Source organism: Rhyacophila brunnea, unplaced genomic scaffold (assembly GCF_057557595.1).
Source record: "Rhyacophila brunnea isolate RB1 unplaced genomic scaffold, BYU_Rbru_1.0 scaffold_2, whole genome shotgun sequence".
Lineage (NCBI taxonomy): Eukaryota > Metazoa > Arthropoda > Insecta > Trichoptera > Rhyacophilidae > Rhyacophila > Rhyacophila brunnea.
Window position 1 is genome coordinate 20,625,419 of NW_028232859.1, and position 23,344 is coordinate 20,648,762.

At 36.4% G+C, this 23,344-nt stretch overlaps 1 protein-coding gene across 2 annotated transcripts in view; it reads right to left on the minus strand.

Moving 5' to 3' along the window:
• The window catches only part of LOC147072026 (high mobility group protein 20A-like), a 67,140-nt gene that overhangs the window by 24,119 nt on the left and 19,677 nt on the right, over positions 1–23,344 (minus strand). The window contains exon 8 of one of the 2 annotated variants that reach the window (XM_085946553.1): positions 6,053–6,311. The exons of the other annotated variant lie outside the window; for it this stretch is intronic. The gene's annotated coding sequence lies outside the window, so the exon portion shown is untranslated. Of the gene's footprint in view, positions 1–6,052; positions 6,312–23,344 lie in introns of those variants that run through there. 2 annotated transcript variants of the gene reach the window in all.

The following is a 23,344-nucleotide window of genomic DNA, read 5'->3' on the forward strand; positions in this document are numbered from 1 at the left end:
CGAAGATCAACCCCATCAAGGTTCAAACTGCAAAACAATAGGTTACGCATTTCAGCCATTTACCCAAAGCCAAGTAGCTACTATACAACATTTTCTTTGTTCCGAATCACTATATAAACGGACGGGCCAACGTCCATTCAACACACAATCAGTCAAATCGTGCATTCAGTAGAAGCTCTGTCCATCGATTATAGTAATTTCTCAAAAATGCCTTTTCGTAATTTAATTTGTCAATTGTACGCAATAACCTTATCTGTAAATCTTTATATCATTTTTATTGGTTGGGATAATAAACGGGGATCATATTTCATTACGCACCAATTCTGTCTTATCATTAAAGTCCACTACCCTGTCCTTATACATCCTTACCAAAGCATAAATAGTGCAACAATTATAACTTTCCAAAGTAATTTCTATAAACTACTGAAGCATAAATAGTGCAACAATTGCAATGTCAAAAATAATTTATATAAATCATTAAGTCATAAATAAAACGAGGATTATAACTCTGAAATAATTCCGATAAATTATTGAAGTATACAAATCATCAAATCATCAAGTGTGATAATTTCTCCTAAACTTTAAGGATACAGTTGTAAGCTAAGAGAGATTACCGATTGTATTCGGTAACATTATGAGAAGACATACAACTTTTAAATCAACAATAAATGACTATAAATTATCAGTTCGGCGATTCATTTAATGAATTAATAAAAGTGTTCACCTGCATCATTACCTCTCTCACGATATATTGACTACCAGCTCAGGGTTCGAGCTAGCCATCGACCTGATGCTTCTCAATCTCCAACACAGTTATAAAAAATGCTTTTAAAACAGAAGGTGACCAAGGCGTATTTATAGGGATGGATATGAGGATGCAAAAGCCCATCAAATAAAATTAAACCGGAGGACATTAACTTTGTAAAGGGTCATATTGAAAAATACCCGAAAATGGAGAGCCAGTATACCAGAACATCTTCAACGAGGGAATATCTGGATAGTGGTTTGTCCATTTCCAAAATGTACAATCAGTACATAGTGTACTACGAAGAAAATAATAAACTCCCAGTGAGTTCAATAACTTACAGGCGAACTTTTAGCCTTAATTACAATTTACGTTTTTTTAAACCAAAAAAGGATCAGTGCGTCAATTGCTATCGGTATTCCCAAGCCTCTAGTGAGGAACTTGTGAAATCGGATCATGTTTGGCCACCTATATAAGAAGTGCCACCAACAGCAACTAACTTAGAGCTGTATTCCGATACATATGGAGGCCAAAATCGCAATGTTCATATAGCAGCTCTCTTGTTACACTTGGTGCAAACCACACATTTAAATGTGATCGAACATAAATTTTTAGTTTGGGCATTCCTACATAAAAGTCGAGAGCATGCATAGAGCTATCGAGTATAAGAAAAAATTTTGATAGACGTTTTCAGTAGTATACAGGATTGGCTGAACATTTTCAAAATGAGCCGTAAGAATATTAATAAAAATCCGTACCACTAGAAGACATACCGAACGCTTACGCTTCTCAATTACACATTTCCAATGAAAAAAAAAAAAAAGATTTATTGACAATGTGTAGCAAAAACATTATTCCTCCAGAGCTTCATCGGTTTCAGAGATTGCCCAGCTCTTCATTAATTTATACAATACCAGAGCCCTCAGAATTCGCATCTGACATAGAAAATTAGTAAAAGATGTACCTAGGTATGTATAGATTTCTTCTGTTGATCAATTCATATTTGAGTATTAAAAATGTTACGTGTAATTATTGATTATAAATTATGTTACTGCATTAGTGTTATTATTAAGTCTGTTATTGATAAAATTAAAACATAACAATATCAACTGGTAAAATGAATACATTAGTCAATACAACATTGAATACATACATTTTTTTAATAAATCATAAGTATGTATTTTCAACCTGTTTAATGCCATGTACGAGTTAACTCGCCAAAGCATGTATGTCGCGTCAGGCCAAGGACGAGTTCTTGTAAACGTCGTAGCTTCTGAATAATTATTTTGACATTTTTTTTAAAAAAATCGTATGTTACCATCTCTAGGCGAGTAGCCAAAGTTTTTACTATTGTTCAAACCATCGAACTTCGAACGTAATCTGCAATTTTGGTAAGCGTTGCGTTTTAGGTTTGTTAGATATCAATAGGGTTGGCAGACGATTCATGCGTCGAAACTTGCCGGTTATATTATGACGAATACGAGAGTCCTCGTAATTTTGTCGCGATAATCTCATTGTTTTTAGGTTATATGTTTCGATTGTGAGATTTTTGTGACTATAGTGATAACTTTGCGATTATAATTTAAACACATAATTTGTTTATGGTTATTAGTATCATAAAAATTACACTGTATTCATAGTATAACCATTAGAATCAGTGTTGTTATTCCATCTGAGTGCAATAGTTTTTACTCAAGAGGATGAATGTATTCGCCAAACTGTCGAATTTGACGATAGTGATGTGGAATTCGAAATACCTGAGTTTGAGTGTGATGACCAAACCATAGAAAACAATACTGTGGACTGCACTACATGGAGTACCCATGACGATAGGCCGGTATTTTGTTGGGACAGTGGACCGTTCTCCCCGAAAAGTCATATATTTGATTCCTCTTCATCTGGTGCAAAAATTTGCAATTGCAAAAAACAGGAGGCAGATTATTTTAAAATATTTTTTCATTCAGCCATTATTGAGCTTATCGTGACTGAAACAAATCGGCAATATAATTTTGTGAAAAATAAAAGTTCCTCATTATCAAATAGGATGCAGCTATGGATCGATACCACTGCCGATGAAATATATATTTACATTGGTATTTCCATGCTGATGTCTCGCAATTCGAAGAACTCTATTCAAAAGCATTGGTCCACAGATATTTTGCTGCATTCGGGGATCTATTCTGGCATTATGCCAAAGAATAGATACCAGATATTATATAGAGGGGCTACTCTGAGGGGCAACACAGTACCGACCGTAACGGCATGATTATAAGTTACCAGTCTATTTTAAAATATAATTCTATGGTCTACCTGGCAAACTACAAATACGGTAATTAAGTGCCCAATTTGTTGTATATCGGAATCCGTAAACATCAAGGTGAATTTGGTGTCTTATTTGAAGAGCTATAAAATATGAATACCCTTTTATTATTATTGTATTAATCCAATGATTGTCAAATACAATAGTGATATCACTATTTCTTTTTCATATTTTAAATTCAAATTTATTGAAGTTAAGTACACTTTTGTGTAACATGCTGATTTAGGTTATGGGGCGTCATTGATACGGGGTATCAAAGTCGCCCCCACACTTAATACCTACAGGTGTAGTTGCGAAATTTTAAGAATATTCTTGTGATTTTTTTTTAAATTTCAGAATAAGATTGTGCGATAGTACAAAAGAAAACTAGGTTCGAGAGCTTACAAAAACAATACGAACGATGCATTGGAACAAGCGGTTTTAAAGATAAAAAACAAAACTTTATCTATCAAGGCAGCTTCTCGGAAGTATAAAATTTCTTTTGGAACCCCCCACAATAAATTAAATGGAAAACACAGAAGGAAAGTTGGGGGCGTTACAATTTTTACCGACGCAGAAGTAAATGCACTCATAGAAGCAGCTACGAAATGTGGCGACTGAGGATTTCCCTTAAATATTCAAGATTTACAAATGTTCGTGAAATATTATTTACAACAGCAAGGTCGAACAGTACATACCTGTTTTTACAAATAATATACCTGGAAAGGATTGGACGTTATCACTATTGAAGAGACATACATTAGTGGTATCACAGCGACTAGCCGCCAATATAAAGCGGTCTCTTCTATTTGAATCGAAAATCTATTCTTTTCAATAGACAGAATAGAACCATCCAACATTTTTAATTATGACGAAAGCAATATGTGTGACGACCCTGTTAATAAGCTTGCTTTATACAGAAGGGAGTAAAATACGCTAACAAGTTGTGAATTTCACAAAATCTGCAACATCAATTATGATGTGTGGATCAGCTGGAGTTCTTCTCCCTCCATATGTTGTTTATCGAAGTGAATGCATGTGGGATACTTGTGTTATAGCCCTGCAACTTGAGCTTATATGGTATTAGTCTCGTGAATGAGCATGCATTTTGTTTTATTGTTATCAATTGCTTCTGCAAAACCTTTTTATATGTCTTATTTGTTTTAGTTTGCGCTTGGTTACAAACCTATTGTTGTCTTGAAATTTCATGTGATATTTATGTTTCTTTTATAATATGCTCAACCAAAATAACTATGTTATTCAGTTTATACCCAACCTTTGACAAAGACGCATTGACTGTATTCGTTATATTAAACTCTACTGATAAGTTGTTTAAATTGTAATCTGCTTAATAAAATCAGTTCTAACATATAAAAAGTGTTTACATGATAATGATCCCAGTTCCATTACACTTGGCGAGTAGGTGGTCCTAAAGGATCTCCTTGTGAAAATATCTGCTGCAGTCAGGGAACTCGATATGCTCGCAGCAAACATGGGTGGTTTGATTCTCGAATTTTCACAGATTTGTTTGAGTTGAAAGATTGAAAGGTAAAAAAAATATGATCGGATATAATCTTTCATCTCATATTAATCCTAGTCATACGATCTTGCGAAGAAAATAATATATTGTTCGTATGCCTACCACCTAACTCCACGCATTTATGCCAACCACTCGATGTTGCTTTCTTTTACCCACTAAAAATTGCATGACGTAAAGAATTAATGTCATGAAAGGAAACTTATTCAAGGAGTGGAGGATTATCAAGAGTCTTTTCCCAGACTTTTGACAAGGCATTGATAAATATGAATAGAGGATAACCGCAAAAAAAAAATACCTTATAAGCGGCTTTGAGGCGACTGGTAGTTTCCCTTTTAATAAGTATTGTGTATTAAATAAAATACCAAGAGAAGAGACCTCATCAGATGTTGCATGCGGAGATGTCATTGAAAACCATGTAACAAATTTCTTGCAATCGCAAAGAAATACAAGAACACTGCAAAGATCAGCTCGATCCCGAATACTAATTGAGGCCGGGAAAAGTGTCACTGCTCCAGAATCATCAAGTTCTGAGTAATTTAATGTAGGTTTCTTCAAACCAAAAAAAGACCAGTGTGATTTTTGTCTTTAATTTGTCAATTCTCCAGCCGAATATAAAGAACAATCACAAGATAAATACAATAATCACATAGAAGAGAAAAAATTTTGTCGCCACGAACAATATCAAGACCGGTTAAACTTACATCCTAACAATAAACACTACAAAGTGTATGACCTACAAGCCGTACTTCAATCACCAAGAGGTAACACATCTGCATTTTATTGTAAATCAAAATTAAACAGTCACAATTTCACTTAACAGAACTGAACAACAAAGAACTAAGCAAACAAAACAGTGCTTACAAAGACGTCTACTGTTTTTTCTGGAACGAAACCAGTGCAAAACATGGTGCTATAGAAATTGGGTCTTCTATTTTAAAATATTTCAGGGGTATAAAAGCATAGATAGCAATCTCCAAAAACTCGAAAAAAAAGTTGTGAATGCAGTTCCGTAGAGATTCTAATTGTGCATCACATAATTCAATATTTAGTGGCAAACCCAGCATTCTCTCATCAAAAAGCACCTTTGAAAATCGCTATTAAAAGCAAAGGCAGCAATCTCGCTATCCTTTCAAAAGCATACACAGCAATCTCCATTTCAACCAATCAAATGCAAGGGAATGTCACGCCACAAGATGGCCACTCCATACTAAACATAATTGCTGGTGATTGCGGCATGTGATACTGGTGATTTTTGTTGGTGCTAATTTATGTTTTAAAGTGTGTAAATGTTGTGCCAAAAAAATATTTGGGAGAATTATTGAAGATGGATTGTCACCCAACTCCTTTGTCCTCAAAACATGTCCGTAAACCCAGTGTTAATTCGGAAAATTGGAAGCGAAATGTTGCAAAAAAAATCGAGGTATGTAACTCTCACATTTTGTTTTGACATCAATGAAAAATACTCCATAATTCTCAATGTTTAATTTTATGTTTTTTCATGTTACAGAGATATTCTGCTAAGGATTTAGCTAAGGAATAGAAGACAAAACACCAGCTGGAGAGCATGTGCGTCGATTCAATGCGCCTGTTGTTGACGACGTTGCTGGAATCATGGTTGGCGACCGCACATCGACGCGAGAAATCGTGATTCGAAGAAGAAACAATAATCTGGAGTTCATCGCTGACACACACCGTTCATACAATGCTCTCCAATATCCGCTAATTTTCTGGAAGGGACAAGAGGGATATTGCATAAACATTAAACAACGAGATCCCGCCACAGGTAATTCATTCATTATGAACATCATTACTCATTTTGAATTAATATTTATGAATGAATTAATATTTTTGAATATATTGTTACAGGAGCCGAAACAAACAAGAAAGTGAGCTCGATGGATTTTTAGGTTTAGGTATCGTATGATGGTTCGACGTGGTCAGGACAACGTCATTCTGCGATGTCGTGAGCTGTGCCAACAATTCATGGTTGACATGTACGCGAAGGTAGAGAACGAACGACACAATCAACAGAATCAACAGAAGCTGCGTGCGGAAGAATACATTCACTTGCGAGACGCTATCATGAGCGACGCTGACACCGCCGAAATTGGTAATTCTATCATCGTACGTAGGCAGTCCACGTCATATGCAAGAATACATACAGGATGCTATGACTTTCGTGCGCGAGTACGAACGACCGTGTTTATTTATAACGTTTACATTGTCACCAAATCAATACGTGCGACTGCTAAGGTTGTCTACCTCTGCGCTGGACAGGGCAGAGGGATAACGGTTGTTTTAAGAAAGCGGCGGATCGGGAACATTTCAAGGTCAACAATGCAATCCTGGCTCGTACTACCTGCTGTGTTACGAAAAGCAAATAGAAAATAAAGCATCCGATAAATTAAAGACACACGTTCCCGCGAGAAACATGACTTTCCCAGATATCAAGTACCTGACATGACAGCTCGAATATCCACTCCATTCGACTTAAAATTGTAAATAATTAATGTTCAAATAAGCCGGCAATAGTGATAAAGTCGGTATCTTCGAAATATCGAACTTTTCCCGCCGCAACTATCGGATCTCAAAAACGGACATCCTAGCGACATCTCGCCGCAAGTAGCCGCAAACTCAGTCACCTGCGCGAGGAACCGCCGAACAGATAAGACGTTCTGCACCTATGCGAAGGGAGGCGGTCACCAAAAACCCCAGAACCAGGAGGGCGAGGTGGACGACATCCCAGAAGACCTTCGGCCAGTTTAAAAATCTCGCCGACATACCGTGACGTAATAAAAAAAGGCCGGAATCTACCTCAGCGGCGGATAGTGGAACTAACAACTGCCGCCGAAATGCCCCCTCCACGCGGGCGGCGCAAAGAAGCTTACGCAACTCGAAGAGGCTCTCTTTTTCTTCTCTAACGCCTTGAAGACCCCACCTGGGTCTCCACAGCACCTTCATCCGAAGGCACCACCCACCAGCACGCCGCCAAACCCTGAGTACCCTGTATCGATATTTTCTGTTAATTTCTTCTTAGTGTATAACTTTGTGTATAATAACCTTTGTCTTTCCCTTTTTATTTCGTGCCTAATTTATGCAAATTTATTTCAAACTTGTCTCTCTTTGGGTTTACATAATATTAAAGCCATGCCCTGTTAGTGGAAAATTAATTCCAGTTGTTATTGGTTTTGTTTTTAACCCGGCCGGCGCCGATGTCACACACCTTGTACAAATCGGCCAAATTCGCAATGCACATGTGTATAAATCGATGCCACCGCGTCCATATTTATCATACGGGACTGATTTTTTCACGTAAATTTGGCCTGATTTGTCCTTCTCCTGCCACCTATGACATATTTTAAAAGCATTGGTTCTAAATATAAAATAATCACCAAAGTTTCGAACCAATTCGTACGGCCAAGTTTTGCCGGTCGACAGAAATCAGTTTGAACTGCGCGCCGCGACTGCGCAGTATACGACAGACTTTCAACCGAGCGGGCCATTGCGCGGGATTGTATTTATCGCATACAAGTTGAATATTTACCGCAATCGTTGATAAATACTTTTTTTGCTGTCTGGTGTACTTATCACATTAAAACTGGCATGATTAACTATTGAACGTATGATTTTATTTTACCGCGATTTTTAAAATACTTTTTGTACTGTCTACCGTGTCCCATTTTAGTGAATGTGAAAATTAATACTGATATCAATAACTATGGTGTGTGAGTTTAATGGTTTCTGTGATTTGGCGTTTCTTAATACTGTAGTTAAACATTTTAAAAACATTTCATAGTTTTATAGTGCGTAAATATGGAGGAAGAAAATGTGCGTACTAATGAGGAATTGGACTCAGATTATGACATGTCGGAAGAGGAATTGGAACAACATGAGACTGATCATGATGTTGACGATACGGACTCTGACGAGCCAATTGAATTTTTGCGGTCATGGAGAACTGGTCCGTATATTCCAATAGTTCACGAATTCAATGATTGTCGATCTGGCGTGACATCGAACGACTTGGACGAATCCTCTCCCGAATGTCTTTTCTTTGAACATTTTTTGAATAAAAATATAATGTCGGAAATAGTGAACCAAACGAATACATTTTTTAACCATTCATACAGTGCGGGAGACCTCGGACCGAAATCGCGGTCACACAATTGGACAGACACGTCAGTGCCGGAGTTGTATACATTTTTTGCCGTATCAATGCTGATGACTCGAAATAAGCACACGTCGATAGAGGAACATTGGAGTACCGATCCTTACCTGCATGCAGACATTTTTGGGAAAATAATGGCTAGAAATCGATAGCAACTTATTTTACAAATGCTTCATTTTTCTGATCCTAGTGTGACCGCCTCAAATGATAGACTAGCTAAAATTAGATTACTGTTAGAACACACAAGAACAATTTTTAGGGAAACGATGATACCGTATCAGAATCTTTGCATAGATGAGAGCATAATCGTGTTTAAGGGTAGATTAATTTTTAAACAATTCATTCCTTCCAAAAGACATCGATTTGGAATAAAAATGTTTGTGATGTGTGACGTAATGACAGGATATATTATTGACTTTATAATTTATTGTGGGGAAGGGACTGACATACAAGACAATGAAAATCTCGGTATTTCCGGTGCGGTAGTGACAACGCTAATGAAAGACTATATCGGGAAAGGTCACACCTTATGGTGTGATAACTGGTATTCGAGTCCGGCGCTCTTTAAATACCTTCACTCTCACAAAACGAATGCTTGCGGTACAGTGAGAAAAAATCGTAAAGATATGCCAGAGTTCAGCAAACTGAAAAAGGGAGATACCGAGGCTAAGTACAATAGTCCACTTTTGGCTCTGAAATGGCACGATAGGAGGGATGTTCACATGCTATCCACCCTCCACGATGCATCATTTGGACCAACGGGAAAAGTGAACTATAGAACTGGCGAAAACATTGAAAAACCAAAATGTGTTAGATTATAACAAAAATATGGGTACGGTAGATAAGTCCGACATGATGCTTAGCAACTTGTCGTGTATGAGAAAATCGATCAAGTGGTATAAAAAGGTCGCATTCCACATGATCGACTTATATTTATTAAATGCTTTTTATTTATATAAATTTATTAAATCTGACAAAAAAACATTGGGCGATTTTCAACTCTGTGTAATAAAACAACTAGTGGACAAATATTGTGTGAGAATTTCAAATGCACCCCTGCCTAAGCCGACAGCGTCAACTAGCGATAATCCCGTACGATTATTGCCCAAAAGTGCAACGGGACATTTGCCAGAATACATTTTACCGACACATAATACCGATAAGCCTAGAAGAAGATGTTTCGTATGCGGGAATTCTAAAAAAAATCCGAAAAAAACAAAACTCTCTCGCTATATGTGCCCAACGTGTGATGTTGCGTTATGTCTGTCACCTTGCTTTAAAATATATCACACATCTAAAGAATTTTAAAATAGGTTTATTATTGTATTTGTTTTTTTTTTTAATATGTGAGTTCGTGTTAATTTATCAATAATATTCAATAAGTGAAGTGTTTGTGTAGTTTAAATATATTAAAAGGGTCCCCTTTATATTTGTTTACGACTCAACCCGAAGACATTAATATGTGATTTATCGATATGCACTTGAAAATTAGTAACGCTCGATTCGTGGGAACGTATGCACAAGTGTCGAAATATTACACACCGCGCAGAGCTCTAACTATTTGCTACAAAATGGCGACTTGCGGTAAGTTCTTTCAAATTTGGATAGCATTCCTTTGTTCGAGTGTTTCTGATATTATAACTGATTTATTGCGGTTTTTTAGTGTGTCGAAATTATCTTAATGGCTTTGGGTTCTCGACTGGAGCTGTGACATATTTTTTATTGCTTTTTTTAGTATAGAACAAAGACGATAATGAAATTCATGCGTAGTTATGGTGCGTCATACGATTTTTGAGGCAGGTGCCGGGTTAATTGTTATTGTGTAATTGTTTCATAGCGTATAGAATCCCATTAATGTTTAAGGATTTTTATATTGTCGATTTACATGTGTGTTCTGCTCTTCATAGAGATCGCTGTATTATTCATGACCACCCAGGTCATATTATTCCGTGGTTATATTTAAATTTAATTCTCGATCTATTAATTCCGATATTGCCATTTACGTGTTTAGGAATTAAGTCTAATTGACCTGTGATGTTTGTAGTATGTTATGTGGTACCACAATATATGTTAAGCGAGGTGTAAAGTAACTAATTGTCGTGTTAAATTCTACTATGTCGTTCTTTTTCTTGGTTTGAAATAATGGCGATTATCGATTTCCCGAACCTGCACTGACATCTATAAAAATCAGATAGAGGCATATTACCTAAAGCGCGAACCTTTTGTGTCTATATATCGATTTCTGTGTTTGGCCTTCTTTCTTTTTTTTTTTTTAAATTTTTTTTTTCGCATTCCGTTATTGCACACGGACAAATTAATCCTAATAAATAAATTAATTATGTCGCTGCAAACAGAACCGCTCCTCCCGCCCGCAGAAAGGGCATTTCACCGGACGTAATTGTTATATGATTGGCGAGCTTTGTGGTGCCACATCTCACCAAATACACGTAGATATAGGGCTTTGTTTGTCTTCGGTTGGTCTAACCATCAGCACAACTGCACCTGTATGGCTAGCCAGCTTTTGACGACCCACAATCTTCGAATATAAATTAAACAATTATTTTTTTTATGCTATTGCCATCTGTGTTCAGTTCATAGAACACGAAGAAAAAATGTATTTAATTAAATAAAATAAATGAGCTAGAAAACCCGCAGACGTACCCCTCCCTGTAAAGGGCCCAATTCGAGGATTGTGAAGCGGCTTTGGGTAGCCAAATCTATAAAGCTTCAACCAGTAGTTGTCACACTGGGCGCCTTTGGCCCAGCACTCTCAAACAAAGCCCTATACTGTTCACATTATATAGGATTAAATTAGTATGTAATTTTTCTTTATGGTAATAAGATTCTCATTTGTTATTTGATGTGTCACTACCGTGTTATGATTCATATCACACCTGACGTATAGCTCATACGTCTATGTCTTAATTAGATGTGTCTTTTTCAATTGCACGTATGTAACACCTGACCTAATTTTTGTCTGTTCTATTTGTGTGTAACCCCAGGATTAAATCTGTCTTTGTCAACAAATAATAACTTAACCTATATTTCTGTCATCTATTGTAATAAACGTGTTCCTGTTGAATAGACCCAGCGTTTCATTTCAACCACCCTCTTCACAACATGTAATCCAAAGTGGCAGGAGATCACATCTTTGCTATTGCCAGGCCAAAATGCAATACATCGTCATGACATTACAGCACGTGTGTTCAAATAAAAATTGAAGTCTTTAATGAGCTTCATTACAAAATTACACGTATTCGGTAGAATGGCAAAAGCACATTTTGATTAGGTTGGTCGACAAAATACGCCCTGAGGAAATCGATAGTGTAATTTCCGCGAAAATTCTAGATCCGTCTACTGATCAACTACTGTTCGACATTGTTACCACAAACATGATTCATGGCCCATGCGGTGATCTGAATCGTTTATCGCCTTGCATGGATGGAAAATGTACAAAGCGTTTTCCTAAACATTTCACCAACAACACAATCACAAATGATGACGGTTGTCCAATATATCGTCGAAGAAATACTGATAATGGCGGTCAACCATTTACACTAAATATTAACAACGCAGACATTGACAATCGTTGGGTGGTACCATATTCGCCTCTGCTGAGCAAAACATTCAATGCTCATATTAATGTTGAGTTCTGCAGTTCGGTGAAGAGCATCAAATACATTTACAAGTATGTGAATAAAGGCAGCGATATGTAACACGCTATTTCACATGGAATCAAACAAAAAAAAGGATGCCCCGCAAGCAAGGCACACCAATTGTTGCGTACCCGGCCTATTCAAATCAAACACTTTGGGCCGAGTATATACAGTCAATCCAAGGCAGATTGCATTCCTATTTGGAATGCGATTCTATGCATAGTGCCATAGAAAACAGGCAAAAGTGTGCGTCGATTTATTGTGCCAATAACTGGTTAAATGTTTTTAGAATGTCTCGTTTCATTTCGAAAAAGAAACCATACGAAGCAAGCGAGCTAAAATATACTGACTTTTATGACCTCAAATTTTTATCGAATCAGTTAATAAAAAATAAAAACTAAAGACGTAAATTAGCTAAAAATTAAATGTCTTAAATATGAAAAGGAAAAACCATTTACCATTCAATATAAATATAATTTTATGCTCTTAATGCGATTATCTCAGAACTTGTTTTAATGACTTAATGCTTTCTGTCAGTATACCCTCGATATATAGATATCCAAATGTAACTTCTTTATGTGATTTTGCAAACTTACTTATGCACTTAGCACAATAAATGTCTATTATAGTATGTATATTATTCATAAATTAATAGGTAGGTACATAACTTTCGCAGGCATATTATAAATGAGACATCTAATTCCAAAAAGCGATAAGTCCACATTTGGTCAAAATTGAGAAAAGATACGCACGTATTCTTTGTATAATTTTATACAATATGTATAGATCTATAAATTCCAAATGCGACATAACCCTACGAAAAAAAATATTTTGTCCGTGTATTTAAAACTTGGTTGATTTCGCGCGTGTTTAAGTCAACCAATAATGGAACGTTCAAAATTGAAAAGGGCGTCTCCCATGATGTGGCATCTGGAAAACTCATGACAGTGCCACGGAAATATATGCCTTATGCGGAATAAATTAAAAAGTGAGGTACAATTATTAGCGCTACGTCCAATTTTATTTTGCCTATATTTATTGCATTTAAGAGTTTATCGGCTGAAACAAATTGCCATTTGGTTCTAATTTCGACATAGAAAACAACGGAAAAAATAATCTCACGTTAAAACAAATAATTGAAGTTTGAAACATAAAAACGTTGTTTCCCGAAAATATTGAATTGTGGACTTGTCGCTTTTTGTAATTAGACGCCTCAAATATAGTGTAATTACTTTAACATTTGGCATAAACCAGGGTATCAGTGCATTTATAGAATGTGCATACTTTATTTTTGTTATCTTTAAATTATTACAACATAATAGTCTGCTAGGTACAGTCTAATAGGCTTTACTTTCCATGACGTGCCTAATTATTTAGGTAATTTCCTTACTTCTTAGTGTTTGGGGCATTTATGATCGAGGCTTATTTATTAGTTTGAGAATTATTAATGAACTAATTCGTTTTGGTTATAACAGGTAAGATACCCGCCCGCACCGAAGAAGAGATCCTCTAGAGCTCAACGATTGGTGAACATGGTTCTGAACGATCATCATCATGCTGAACTCGAAGAAAATCAAGCAAGCAATATTAGTAATACCCAACTTGTTGAAACGCAACAACCAATAATTGATATAGACTTCATAGATGATATACCAATTCCCCTTGGCATAAATAATTCCGACTTTACTGATTTCCATGATCTAGAAAATATGGACCCAAACGTGTCACATAATTTAGACAATAATGAAACACATTTGGATAAAGATGTGGAGAATCCATCCCCGGTTATACTTATGTCTATGAATAATGATGTTAACAACACGAAACTAATACTCAATCCAGAAACGGGGCTGTTCGAACGCGTTGCAGTTACAAATTCAGATGAGAAAAGTGATCAAGATGAACTGAACATTAATAATATTGAATCACGAAATGGGATGAATGGAAAATGGAACAGACGATGATTTTTTGACTAATGAATCGAACATAAAGGATAAGTGGAAGGTGAACAAAAAATTACGAGTCCTGGGGAAAAAATATAACAGTGTTAAAACAGTTAGTGGGCGTACAATTTACATTAATAGAGCACTGAGAAAAATAAGACAAACACCATGCAATCATCATGGTTTGAATTTATCTAATAGATCTTTTCTGTGCGGATTAGTTAATGAGCAAGCTCGTCTAGGCGTTTTCAACTATTTCTGGAGCTTGTCATCTTGGGAAGCTAAGAAAGCCTACATTTTCGGACTCATAAATATCAGAAGAGTAATCAAGAGGCGACAACAATCAGTTGATAGTGGCGCTTTAAAGCGCAACATTGGGGTCGACTGCTTCTTACCCTTAACAAAGGTTAGAGTATGCAGAGATTTTTTTAACGCAACATTAGGTATCACGAAAGATACGTTCACCCAATGGATATCGTCAAAGCAGATAGATAACGACGATGAGACTCAAACAGCTAGGAAATTAAATAATCTAGTACCAAAGCCTTCGAAGTCCGATTCCGTTAAACAGTGGTTAGATCTGTGGCTGCCCATCGTGGATCTCAAAACAGTTTATTTATATTCCTAGTTTATTTAAGTCATACCTACCTAGCATTAAGGGAACTTACAATGTAAACGATATCATGTATGTACCCTTCATCAAAATCATGTTTCAACACGTACGCCACCAAAGTCACCTTTCTCGACATCTAGACAAAGTGACCTTTGATTCAGACGCAAGCCCACAATATTTTTTATCAAATCGCTAAATTCGCGAGTTCTCGTTACATTGTAATACGGAACAAATCAAATTGCACATTTGTAAGCGAATTCTTTCGGAAGAAAGACGCAGGCAACGGCGAGATAAATGACTGCTACGTAAGCACGTTTAAGAAGGTGCTGACCTCAGCCCTATCTTATCGCCCTTCCATTGTATTCAATCAATATAAAACAATAGGTATTTTTACCTACCGTTATACATTCAATTCAAATCTCTTGCAACGCAATCGCATAAGGAATACGATACACTCGCCAGTAATTACAGTACCATTCGACCAGGCAAAAAAGTTGGAGATCCTACCATAAGACAGATCAGAGGCTTACTGTACAAACACGGGGAGGTCATGTACAAACTCTGACATATTGATAACTAGACACTACTGCCTCTCTCTGACTAGGAAGTAGGATTTATACACAATACCACTATTAACCGCCCTACCTCTTAGTTATTTTCCAAGAAATGGGTAAAAAAAAGTCACCTTTTTTTACCTTTGTAATACGAAAACAATATTAGTCCTCATCCATATCTGACAATATTTTGTTGAAATAGATGCATTTACAATAGATTAGATTAGATTCATTTTATCAGGGGTTGCAAACTAGTGGTGTAGCAGTAAAAATATTTTGAAAATATTATTTTATTTGTGTAAAAATTATACATAAAAGGGATTACAGAAATATATCAAGCATATATTTTATTTTTCCTTAGTGTGTTACATCAGGGGTTGGAAACTTGTAGTGTAGTAATAAAAATATTTTGAAAATAATATATTACTTTTGTAAAAATTATACGTATAAGGGTTTATAGAAATATATATATAGAGAAAAGAACCTCACCTGGGTTAGGAAGCAGACAGGAGTACGCGATATAATAGACGTTTCCAAACAGTTGAAATGGAGATGGGCGGGGCACATTGCTCGCCGAAAGGACGGGCGCTGGACAAATGCCGTCATCCAGTGGTACCCAAAGGGCACGAAATGGCCATAGGATCGCCCTAAAAGCCGCTGGATTGACGAACTGATAAAATTCGGCGGAAATACGTGGCAGCGATTTTTTTTTTGGGTTTATTTCTTATTTTGGTGGGTGGTTCTTTGCTTTGGGTGGGATTTTATTTCAGTATTTCATGTTTGATTGATAACGACACAGGACCGAGAGAGTTGGAAAAAGCTTGGGGAGGCCTTCATGGTGCAGTGGATTGACCCGGCTGATGATACAGTATAGAATATTTTAAAAAATTTTCTTAGTGTGATATATCTTGAAGCATGGGATACACAGGCCCACATTACAGTCGGGGCAATAATATCTCGTTTCTCTCCTCACTTTTTTCCCTTTATCATCCGTTTTGGAACAGCAAACAACACAGCGTTTCGTTGCATTTGCTTTACTTTGCGTTGGCGGGATTGTATCAATAAAATGTCTCTCAGTAAGACGTAATGGGTTTGGAGTTGTGGATGGTCTTCCTCCTTTCGCTGAAAATTCTGGCGAGTGATATTTTTCTAAGTATTGATGAATTACTTTCACCCTAAATTTCGAATTACTTCCTTTTCCCCCGTTCTTTTTATATAAAACAAATGCGTTCCACAAAGCTTGTTCGAGCAAATGGAAAAACATTTTTTTGTAATATTTCTTACCCTGTTTCCGCGTAACAGGGCAGATTGCCAAATGTTGATCAACGCGGTCAACGCCTCCCATAGTAAAATTGTAGTCATTTGCCACAGTAGGACGTTGTTTACCCTGGCCTACATCTATCATGGTGCAACTATGGATAGTGGAAAGGAAAAATACATCCTTTTTGTCCATCCATCTCATCACCATCAACTTTCCTTTTCTGTAGGCTTTAGTATACCCTCTAGTTACCTTCTTTGGAAATGAAATATTTTTTGGTACACCTTTACGCCTAAATCTTAGAGTCCCGTATGTGTCAGTTTTATTTGAAGTGAGTATCTCGGCTAATTCCGGCGATGTATAAAAATTGTCCGTGGTAAGACAGTAGCCCTTGTTCAGCAATGGTTTCATTAGGCTCATAACTACTTGGGATGTAACAGGGAGGTTTCGATATTGTTGATCAAAGAGAGTATTTTTTCCAGTGTAGATTATTGTGGACCATATGTATCCAGACGACGATTCGCACAGCATATATGTTTTTATACCAAATCTGGATCTTTTGAGGGGTATGTATTGTATCCACCCTAGTTTCCCCTTGTACAGCATAAGGCTCTCGTCAATTGCTACATTTTTTTCTGGTATGTAACCTTCCTGGAATTTTGTTTGAAGATATTGATAGACAGGCCAAATTTTATTTAGTTTGGGATTGGGGTGTGAAGATTCATCATATTCGGAATTATTACTAAAGTGAAGAAACTTTTTTATCAGTATAAATCTCCTATATGACAGTGTTCGAGCAAAAAATGGCGTAAGAAATACAGGATTTTTAGACCAATACATTTTTTCTTCTGGTTTCTTTACTATGCTTTGGACTAAAATTATGACAAAAAAGATTCTCATTTCATTTTCTGTAGTCGGATGCCATAAACTTATGAGGCTGCTGGATGAATGTGGTGTTGTACTGATAAATTGCTCAGCAAATATGTTAGTTTGCTCCACGATCAACTTCAAAAGATTTTCATCAAAGAAGAAATTGAAGAATTCGAATTCCTCCTTATAGTTGTTCATAAATTCGGGAACGCCAGATTTTTCCGTAAATTGAAACGGCTGCTGCGAAATGTCGTTTTCCGGATTTATGTCAACCCACTCCTGAGAACTTGTAGGAATGTCTTCTTCGACATCGCTTACATCGTCTTGCGAAGACGAAGAGTTGTCATCTATTGTGGTATCACTCCCGGAGGTGCTAATATTCTCATATTCACTCTCACTAGACATGTTTTACTGACTAAAAAAGTTCACTGGTAAAATAAATGGGTTCAAAGTCACCAATAAAAAATAAATATCAATATACACACACAAAAAGTAAGTCAGTATAGTATTCACATAAAAATAAATGTCATTATTCATACAAAAAACAAATAAAACTGTACAGGAAACAAAAAACGCGCTTCAAAATAATTACGCACTAAAACGCATGTACCGCGCCCCTGACTCGTAGTACTAAGTTGAATGAACCTTACGAAATGTCTCCAAACGACCGCGCGCGTCGACTAACCTTGAAGAATTAACTGAGTATGTGAATTGTATGTATGTATAAACCCATAAGCGTATCACGTTCGTTTTGTAGACATCGAGATGTATTTTTTTCTAAAGCGCGAACGTGATACGGGTTAGCGCGCCAGGGCTACGTCACAGAGCGCGTATCGCGTACGTTCAAAGAGGTCGGGCGGTTAATATACACAAAACCGAAAAAAGTGTAAAGCCTAAGTTTGAGATATTACAATCGTTAAAGTTATATATCTCTCATCTCAAATATTAAACTTCGATTTTCTCAAAACACACTAAACTGGACATACAATATCTGTGCACTAAACCATCGATATGCATCGAGATTATCACTTCTTTTACGATAATCTCAAATATTGATTTTGTTGATTACTTAGGTACCTACATTATTTTTTATTTTTTTTAACCCTTTCTAAGCGTTACGAATCCCGACTTAGTACAACAGTGCGCGTTGTGATTTCAAGCATCAATAAATCGTAATAAATGTCAGTCAAACATACACAAATAGAGTAGTAAAAAATCGGAGTCAAGTTCAAAAATGATTATGACAGAACCTAATATTTTATGTGACTCTAAAAATAAACATTCGTCGCCTAAATCTGATAAGAAATCACGAACAAGACTTCTTCATTGAAAAAATGCCAGCTTACTCGAGCGGCGCCATGACACTTACGAAATGGTGCTGGACTTATGCGTCGATGACAGATTAACAAGTGTAAGAACAGTTCAGTATTCTTATAGTCTACCGGCTACCATTTCGACAAATATGTCATACACATAATGAATAATAATATGGTTTATGACTTTTATGAGCATTTTTGTTGAGTGTATTGAAAAAATATCAGTCATAAATAGCTCATTTTTATAGCATCCAGGACATCTCAAACTGTGTAACTTTTGTTTGAACTCGCATACACATTGCAGCACTGCAGGCCGAGTATAAATAAATCATCCTTGAGAACTACTGGCTATTTGAGAGTGATGTACTTACCACCAGTGCCTGGTTTGTACCTACCATTGACCCCGAACTGAATGGAATCGAATGACACATAGTTTATATAACAAAATGGTTTATTTTTCGAATACCTATTACAATTCGTAAAATATTAAATTTCAAACACTTTTTGCACTTCTAAATGCTTTATAGTCACCACAATTTTATTTTCAAGTTCATTTGTTTTTTTTTTATTATATTACTTCAATAACCTGGTACTAGAATAGGTAATCTCTTATTTTATTATAATGACGTGATAGTAAGTAACTCGAGTTATTTTCGACTATAAATATAAGAAGAATTCTACATAAAAAAAATAGTAGTCATGAATCAAACCCTTTTGAATAGTATTACGAAAAAAATAATTCTCAAGTGACTGTCTCACACCAGCAGACGATGATTTGCCGCGCAGTGTATAAAAATTCAGTAGCGCGGGACCTGGTGTTTGCGTAATACGACAATTTCCGCATTTATGCGGGAACGGGCGTCTGAGTGTTCGTGTCTTTTCTTTATAAATGGCTGATAACTAGGGTAAATAAATAATTTTTGTCTGTTTCACCTAATACTATAACCAGAAAATAGTATTTAAAAATGTTAATCAATGATAAACAAAGAGACATATTAAATCGCGGACTTCTAGGTATATTTAAATGACACCTTGTTCAAATTATTTTCCGAAACTATAAACTCGCGGATAATATACTGGCAGATAGGCGAATGAATGCAATCTCCAAAAGCATTCCTTTTGTAAAAATATTTTGTAAATTCACTTTGATCAATGTATCTTTCGAATATTCTATTTAACAGTTTACGCACCAAATAGTTTTTCAATCACTAAAAAACAATATAACTTATTATATCGCAAACTCGTATCGTTACAAACACGTCAGTCAAATGTCTTCGGCGCACATGCACTAAGAAGCGATAAGACACTATATACGCGGCAAATTTGAATTGGCCCGATGACTGATATATTTTTATTCAAGACACGCTCCCGAAAAATATTTATTTAAATTAGATAGAACAAAAGTTTAGGCTATCCATTGACAGATGTCAAGAGAAGGATGATTTTTGAATAAATTAAATCAATATTCGAATTATTCGCGCCTGGCGGAAAGCAGTACTAGGCAAACGAAAATCGAAATGACTTTAGTCAGCTGACGCGCGGATGACTCGCGCGTATAGGCTGACTAAAGTCAGTTGCCGCGTTAGAAAGGTTAAAGATATCAATAGTTTGCTGCCCTATTTCCAGGTTGTTCTATATCCCATTTTTACGCAAAATGACTTTTTAATGCCATTTTGTTCTATTTCCAAAACTCTATTTAACCTATTACATAGTCAGAATACCAAAATTATGAATGGATTTTACGATATCTGTAAATCTTTTTTATTCTATCTCCGATTTAAACAATATTTTCAATTCCAGACTGTTCTTATTCCACTGTTTAAAAAATGTTCTATTGTGTGATATTGCCATTTCTGACCAATGGCATCGAGCGTTCTGTCCCACGTGACTAACATGACGTAACGTCTGCGTGTGAATATTGGTCGAGTTTTCAACATTGTTATTGCATTTTCGTTTAGCCTAGTCGAGTGACGTTTGCTATTAATAATATTAGCTAATAATAGCTCAGTCATCAACGACCTCAATGAGCGTTTCTCGATACATCAAAAACAAAAGGATGCCACACGTGATGAAAAAAAGCAAGGATAAAAATGATGTTTTCATCTATGGTCCACATCTAATAATAGATCTAATTATAGTAATAGTCTTTGATATGCAATGAGTATTATCGTGCCCACAGTCAGAAATATCAGTTTTCTTTTATAAATGAAAATTTTCTGTTTTTAACATGACTGCCATGGATATAAAAACAAAGGAAACGTATTGTAATGTTTGGCATGAAGGTATTTCTGGACGTTCAGGAAATGACATTGCCAGTGCCATTATTATTGCTGATGTGGCTAAACAAAGACCAGAAATTAACAGAATTATTTTGTGGTCCGATGCATGTGTGCCCCAGAATAGGAATAGCCATATGAGTTCTGCAATTTTAGAATTCCTTCATTCTCCTGGCAACAATATAACAAGAATTGAACAGAAATTTCAAGAACCCGGCCATAGTTCAGTGCAAGAAGTAGATGCAGTGCACAGTGTGATAGATCATGATCAAAAAACTGAATTACACAGCCCCTTGACTATATTACGAGCGCATATCAACATGAAGTCAAATAAAAAATATAATGTTAAGCAGCTACTAAAAGATGATTTCAAAGTTTCAAAGACTTCAAAGCTGTTTCCAAGTACCGTAATTTTAATGGGATTCCTTAGAGTAAACTGAAACACATTATTTATGAACAATGTAACCCAGATATTATACGATACAAGTTAAGCTTTCAGCAAAACAGCCAGATATTCGATTCAAATATAGTAATACTCAATACCAATAATACAATTGATCCAATAATACACCACGAGTAAAGTTATTCCTATGGCTTTACCAGTAACAGCAGTTCAAAAAATTGACAAAAAAAAAGTGGATGATATTTGCTCTTGTTTTCAAAATTTTAAAAATATTGACAAAACATTTCGGGAAGCTCTTTTCAAACAACGTGGGGTGTGATATTACATTATGATTAATTTTTTTTTTCCTATTTTTAACTAAAGCCGGTAGAGCGCTACCTTTTTTTAAGTCGAACGGCATCGACAGTAAAATTTTGAACGCGGACAGGAAGCACGGTGTACATAGCCTGTCACTGTCGATGTCCAAATTGCCTAATGTAAATGTCACCGCTCGCAGGTGCAGAAAGGTCGGAAAACAGTCACTCAACGAGGCATCCGAAGGATTAATTGTGTCTAGTGTTGAAAGTTGTAAAGAAAATGTAAACAATGAGGCGATGAATGATTGTGAGGTAAGAGTAGCTGAAACCAGGAGTCATGCAGGCTTTGATACGACCTCAGTCACTGACCAGCCACTTCAAACCGTGAGTAAAATGTATATCGAAGCTGATAACACCGTTAATAATAAAACACCCATTCATTTGGTCGATTCTGACTACAGTACAAAGGTAATTAAAAATGATATATTAGGTATTAGGGATAAATATAATAAATTAGTTTCCAACAATTGATAAATATGACGTAAAATCAATAGACATAAAAAGGTTTAATACGGCCAGCTGTTCAGCGGGTCAGGACCCGAAGTTAGTCGTGCCAGCATACCTACTGAGAGATGTCATGAGGATTTATCACGATGAAAGTGGGCATCCAGGGTTTGCTATTCGGGAGGATTCCTTTTGGGCAGGAGGCGACAATCGGTCGAAACCTATGTCCATCCTGTGTCATTTGTGCCACACGGAAGCGAGGTGGGTTGCAAACAAGAGCTTCACAATCTTCTCACGTGGAAGCTAAGAGGCCCTGGGAAATCATAGCGTTGGACATTATGGGCCCTTATCCGGTCACACGTAAACGTAACCGCTACCTTTTTGTAGTCACCGATTTGTTCTCGCGGTGGGTGGAAGCCTTCGCGATGTGTTCTACTACGGTGGCGAACATCCTACTATTAGTACGTGAGCAAATCGTCCTGCGATACGGAAGTGTGAGGGCGTTTCTAACAGACAACGAGACCCAATTTGGTCATTCTGCGTGGTTATTGGCGTTGGAAAACTGGGGGTCTAATCATTGGACTACTGGCATATCGACAGTGATCTGACAATAGTATGTATCTGCAGTTTTGGCGAATTCTGGGTTATTGGTGTATTTTGTACAAAATTTGGTGAAGGATCGAATGGAAATATTATTGTTCTTCGACAAAAAATCCTAAAGTGCTCAAATTTGACGCAGAAAATAGTGTCTATCTGCATGGACTCATTTATGAGGTGGAAGAAGTCTCTATACAGTACATATATAACAAGACACTCCGACAGCGAGGAAATTAAACTAGAGAAGCATTTCAGTGTTACGATATAACTAAAAAATATCCAGACAGATTGAAAAAATATTGTCGT